This window comes from Salvelinus sp. IW2-2015, unplaced genomic scaffold (assembly GCF_002910315.2).
Source record: "Salvelinus sp. IW2-2015 unplaced genomic scaffold, ASM291031v2 Un_scaffold1806, whole genome shotgun sequence".
Lineage (NCBI taxonomy): Eukaryota > Metazoa > Chordata > Actinopteri > Salmoniformes > Salmonidae > Salvelinus > Salvelinus sp. IW2-2015.
In genome coordinates, this window is record NW_019943179.1 from 41342 (window position 1) to 48107 (window position 6766).

The 6766-nt window shown below is 48.4% G+C and overlaps 1 pseudogene; it reads right to left on the reverse strand.

Annotated features, from left to right (window-relative positions):
- LOC139024708 (alpha-actinin-1-like) overlaps window positions 1–6766 on the reverse strand; it is a 41103-nt pseudogene that overhangs the window by 5838 nt on the left and 28499 nt on the right.

Genomic DNA, 6766 nt, shown 5'->3' on the forward strand with positions numbered 1-6766 from the left:
CATTCTCTGTGAAACCTCTTCTTCTCTGCTCTATGCCCTGCATTCTCTGTGAAACCTCTTCTTCTCTGCTCTATGCCCTGCATTCTCTGTGAAACTGACCCTGTCGAAGTGGTTGAAGGAGGCTCTGAACTCGTTCATCTGGTCCTGGCTGATGCCCTTGGCATCCCTCGTCAGAATCTGGTTTTCGATCTCGTTGATGGTTCTGGCGATGGTGGTCAGGAGCTGCTCCCAGCCCACACGGATATGCTGCAGGGGTGGGATCAGACCCAAGATTGTCATCGTAAGGTCACACATTCAAAAACGTATTCTGAAGGTTCTCCGGTTCTCAATAAGAATTGTACCTGATCTCGATATCGTTTGCTTTCTTACCTCCATGGTATAGTTGGTGTGCTTGTTGTCGAAGATGAGAGCTTCCTGAATCAGCTGGTGGTCTCCCTCCAATTGGTCGATCTTTGGCTTGTAGTTGACAATGTTCTTCTCGTATTGGCGGAGGTGGGTCAGCTGATCCTCCAGGGTTCCGTGCATCTCGATGGAGATACGACCAATCTCCTACAGACAAGAGAAACATGGAGGAGGAGGAGGAGGAGGAGGAGGAGGAGGGGGTTCAGCAAAACCAACTGGACAGAATGTTTCAGTTAAACCATTCTGCTGAGTATGAAACCAACAATAGGAGGTGTAGAGGGAGGGAGGTGTAGAGGGAGGGTTAAACCCCAACTGGACAGAATAGAGACTAGAGAACAGAAACGGTTTGAATTGGTTTGTGAAAAACAGGCATGAGAACAAAGAACCAAAACTGCTCTCACCTCTAACCCGGACCCGACTGCTCCTATCTAAACCAGCACCTCTCTCTGAGAACACTGACTATGAAGTGGCACTCTTTTTCATGGCGGTCCTTCGAGCCGGACGGCAGGGGCTGGTAATATGAGTTGTGGGTTGTACACCCAGGACGCCAGTATTGTAGTCAAGTCACTAAACCTCAAGTCCAAGTCTAGTCACAAGTCCCAAGCATTCAGAGTCCAAGTCCAGTCACAAGTCCCAAGCATTCAGAGTCCAAGTCCAGTCACAAKTCCCAAGCATTCAGAGTCCAAGTCCAATCACAAGTCCCAAGCATTCAGAGTCCTTCATTCTGAGTCCAAGTCCAGTCACAAGTCCCAAGCATTCAGAGTCCAGGTCCAATCACAAGTCCCAAGCATTCAGAGTCCTTCATTCTGAGTCCAAGTCCAGACCTGGAGTTCTACAACATTACAGGACATTACAGTGCAGTGTTCTGATATTGATAGCAATACCCCCAAAGGAACCTATGGAGCCAGTAAGTTCCAATACCAGTACTAATGGTCATTTCTGCTCTGCTCTGCCTGGACCTTGGACCATAGAAATAGAATGAATAGAACATTCTGGTTCTCTACTCTGGATCACCGCCACGGGAAGATGTGGATAAGATTAGGATGACAGGGGTGATACGATTAAGGTGATAGGGGGATACTTAAGGATGACAGGGGTGATACGATTAAAAATGACAGGGGTGATACGATTAAAAATGACAGGGGTGATAGGATTAAGGATGACAGGGAAGATACCATTAAGGAATGACAGGGGTGATACCATTAAGGATGACAGGGATAATAACATTAAGGATGACAGGGGTGGATCAGATAAAGGACAACGAGTCATAATATTAAGAATGACATGGGTGAATACAATTAAGGATGACAGGAGTGATAAAGATTAAGGATGACAGGGGTGATACGATTAAGGGTGATAGGGGTGATACGATTAAGGATGACAGGGGTGATATGATTAAGGGACAGGGGTGATATGATTACGGATGACAGGGGTGATACAATTAGGGATGACAGGGTTCATGATTAAGGATGACAGGGGTGATACGATATAAGGGTGATAGGGGTGATACGATTAAGGATGACAGTGGGTGATCTGATTAAGGATGACAGGGGTGAATATGATGATACGTGATGACAGGGGTGATCAATTAGGGATGACAGGGGTTCATGATTAAGGATGATCGGGGTTCTATGATAAGGATGACAGGGGTTCTATGATTAAGGATGACAGGGGTGATACCATTAACTGACCGGGGGATCAAATTTGAGATGGGTCTGATTCCAAGCGTCTTGACACTTAGGCCGGAGGGTCATATCAAGACACTATGGTATTTTGATATTTCATGACAATCCCTCAAAAGGACTCTGTGACACCAGTATTTTGAAGATAAGTAAATGATTGTGCATCTCTGCTTGCTGTTCTTGTCCAGTACCAACTCTACCTGTTCTGTCAGTACCAACTCTACCTGTTCTGTCCAGCTCCAGATACCATTACCCTGTTCTGTCCAGTACAATCTACCTGTTCTAGTCAGTACCAACTCTATCGTGTTCCTGTCCAGTACCAACTCTACCTGCTCTGTTCTGTCATACCAACTCTACCTGCTCTGTTCTGTCCAGTACCAACTCTACCTGTTCTGTTCCAGTACCAACTCTACCTGTTCTGTTCTGTCCAGTACCAACTCTACCTGCTCTGTTCTGTCCAGTACCAACTCTACCTGTTCTGTTCTGTCCAGTACCAACTCTACCTGTTCTGTCCAGTACCAACTCTACTGTCTGTCCGTACCAACTCTAACCTGTTCTGTTCTGTCCAGTACCAACTCTACCTGTTCTGTTCTCCAGTACCAACTCTACCTGTTCTGTCATCCAGTACCAACTTACCTGTTTGTCCAGTACCATCTCCTGTTCTGTCCAGTACCAACTCTACCTGTTCTGTTCTTCAGTACCAAATCTACCTGTTCTTCAGTACCAACTCTACCTGTTCCTGTCCAGTACCAACTCTACCTGTTGTTCTGTTCTGTCCAGTACTACTCTACCTGTTCTGTTCAGTAACCAACTCTACCTTTTCTGTCCAGTACCACTCTACTGTTCTGTATCCACTCTCCGTTCTGTCAGTACCAACTTACCTTTCTGTCAGTACCAACTCTACCTGTTCTGTTCTGTCCAGTACCAACTCTACCTGTTCTGTCCAGTACAACTCTACCTGTTCTGTCCAGTACCACTCTACCTGTTTCTGTTCTGTCCAGACCTAACTCTACCTGTTCTGCTTCTGTCCAGTACCAACTCTACCTGTTCTGTCCCAGTACCAACTCTACCTGTTCTGTTCAGTCCCAACTCTACCTTTCTGTTCTGTCCAGTACCACTACCTGTTCTGTTCTCCAGTACCAACTCTACCTGTTCTGTCAGTACCACTTACCTGTTCTGTTTGTCCATACCAACTCTACCTGTTCTGTCAGTAACAACTCTACTGTTCTGTCCAGTACCAACTCTACCTGTTTTCTGTCCGTACCAACTCTACCTGTTCTGTCCAGTACCACTCTACCTGTTCTGTTCTGTCAGTACCAACTCTACCTGTTTCTGTCCAGTACAACTCTACCTGTTCTGTCAGTACAACTCTACCTGTTCTGTTCGTCCAAGTCACCAACTCTACCTGTTCTGTCCAGATACCAACTCTACCTGTTCTATCAGTACCAACTCTCCTGTTCTGTTCAGTACCAACTCGTACCTTTCTTCGTCAGTACCAAACTCTACCTGTTCTGTCCAGTACAACTCTACCTGTTCTGTCCAGTACAACTCTACCTGCTCTGTTCAGTACCAACTCTACCTGTCTGTTCTGTCGCGTACCAACTCTACTGTCTGTCCAGTAACCAACTCTACCTGTTCTCGTCCAGTACCAACTCTACCTGTTCTGCTACCTTCCAGTACCAACTCTACCTGTTCTGTCCAGTACCAACTCTACCTGTTCGTCATTACAACTCTAGCTTTTCTGTCCAGTACCAACTCTACCTGGTTCTGTCCAGTACAACTCTACCTGTTCTGTCCAGTACCAACTCTACCTGTTCTGTCCAGCTACTACTCTACCTGTCGTTTCTGTCCAGTACCAACTCTACCTGTTCTGTCTGTCCAGTACAACTCTACCTGTTCTGTCTGTCAGTACCAACTCTACCTGTTCTGTCCAGTACCAACTTACCTGTTCTGTCCAGTACCAACTCTACCTGTTCTTTCTTGTCCAGTACCAACTCTACCTGTCTGTCGAACCAACTCTACCTCGTTCTGTCCAGTACCAACTCTACCTGTTCTGTTCTGTCCAGTACCAACTCTAGCCTGTTCTGTTCTGTCCAGTACCAACTCTACCTGTTCTGTCCAGTACCAACTCTACACCTCGTTCTGTCCAGTACCAACTCTACCTGTTCTGTCCAGTACCAACTCTACCTGTTCTGTTCTGTCCATACCAACTCTACCTGTTGTCAGTACCAACTCTACCTGTCTGTCCATACCAACTCTACTCTGTCAGACAACTCTACTGTCTTCCAGTACCAACTCTACCTGTTCTGTCCAGTACCAACTCTACCTGTTCTGTCCCAGTACACTCTACCTGTTCTGTCAGTCAACTCTACCTGTTTGTCCAGTACCAACTCTACCTGTTCTGTCCAGTACCAAACTCTACATGTTCTGTCTGTCCAGTACCAATCTACCTGTTCTGTTCTGTCAGTACCAACTCTACATGTTCGTTCTGTCCAGTACCAACTCTACATGTTCTGTTCTGTCCAGTAACTAACTCTACCTGTTCGGTCCAGTACCAACTCTACCTGTTCTGTTCTGTCCAGTACCAACTCTACATGTTCTGTTCTGTCAGTACCAACTCTACTGTTCTGTTCTCCAGTACCAACTCTACTGTTCTGTCCAGTACCAACTCTACCTGTTCTGTCCAGTACCAACTCTACCTGCTCTGTCCGTACCAACTCTACCTGTTCTGTTCTGTCCAGTACCAACTCTACCCTGTTCTGTCCAGTACCAACCTACCTGTTCTGTTCGCTCAGTACCAACTCTACCTGTTCTGTCTCGTCCAGTACCAACTCTACTGTTTGTCCCATACCAACTCTACCTGCTCTGTCCAGTACCAACTCTACCTGTTTCTGTCCAGTACCAACTCTACCTGTTCTGTTCTGTCCAGTACCAACTCTACCTGTTCTGTTCAGTACCAACTCTACCTGTTCTGTCCCAGTACCAACTCTACCTGTCTGTTCCTGCAGTACCAACTCTACCTGTTCTGTCCAGTACCAACTCTACCCTGTTCTGTTCGTCCAGTCCAACTCTACCTTTCTGTTCTGTCCAGTACCAACTCTACCTGTTCTGTCCAGTACCAACTCTACCTGTTCTGTCCAGTACCAACTCTACTGCTCTGTTCAGTACCAACTCTACCTGTTCTGTCGATACCAAACTCTACCTGTTCGACTCACCTCCATCTTGGTTTGTATCCAGTACCAGAACTCGGTGTAGACTCACCTCCATCTTGGTTGTATCCAGTACCAGAACCTCTTTGTAGACTCACCTCCATCTTGGTTTGTATCCAGTACCAGAACCTCTGCTCTGACTCACCTCCATCTTGGTTTGTATCCAGGGCCCGATGACATTGCTTGGTTGGCAAACTGCCCTGGAGACGTTCGTTTTCTGCTGGCGGACGTGTTCCTCGATCAGGGCTGGTCCCTCTGTGGCACCAGCTGTCTCACCTGGGGTGGAGGGGGAGACAGGGGTTAGAGTCATTAAGGAAAGGGGCGTCTCACCTGGGGTGAAGGGGGGGAGAGACAGGGGTTAGAGTCATTAAGGAAAGGGGCGTCTCACCTGGGGTGAGGGGGGGGGGGGGACAGGGGTTAGAGTCATTAAGGAAAGGGCGTCTCACCTGGGTGGAGGGGGAGAGACAGGGGTTAGAGTCATTAAGGAAAGGGCGTCTCACCTGGGGTGGAGGGGGGAGAGACAGGGGTTAGAGTCATTAAGGAAAGGGGCGTCTCACCTGGGTTGGAGGGGGGGGGGGGGGGACAGGGGTTAGAGTCATTAAGGAAAGGGGCGTCTCACCTGGGTGGAGGGGGGGGACAGGGGTTAGAGTCATTAAGGAAAGGGGCGTCTCACCTGGGTGGAGGGGGGAGAGACAGGGGTTAGAGTCATTAAGGAAAGGGGCGTCTCACCTGGGGTGGCGGGGGGAGACCTTGTCCCACACCTTGTCCCACCCTTGTCCCACACCTTGTCCCACCCCTTGTCCTCACCTTGTCCCACCCCTTGTCCCACCCTTGTCCCCCCTTGTCCACCCCTTCCCACCCTTGTCCCTCACCTTGTCCACCCCTTGTCCATACCTTGTCCCACTTGGCGTTGATGTCCTGAGGGTTGATGTGGTGTAAGGGTTGCTGCCAGCCATGTTCACGTGATAGGTGGCCACTATCTTGGCGATCTCATTGTGGATTCCCAGGATGGCACCGCGTTCCTTATCCGCATCAGGAAGAGTGGCTTTAAACTGCTCATGGGCTGTACTGAGCCCTGGGAGGGACGAAGATACACGCACACACACAGAAATGTGTGAGTGTGTGTTTGTGTGAGTGCGTGTTTGATGTTAGGGCGTGTTTGATGTTAGTGCGTGTTTGATGTTAGTGCGTGTTTGATGTTAGTGCGTGTTTGTGTGAGTGCGCTAGTGCTCATTTTTGCATGCCTGTCCTGCCTGGTGTGTGTGCCCGTTCGTGTGTGCTGTCTGGTGTGTGTGCCCGTTCGTGTGTCTGCCTGGTGTGTGTGCGCGTGTTACGTGTGTGTGTGTGTGTGTGTGTGTGTGTGTGTGTGTGTGTGTGTGTGTGTGTGTGCCTCTACAGTACTAACCTGTACCTCTACGGTACTAACCTGTATCTCCTCTACAGTACTACCTGTATCTCTCTATGGTGTGAACG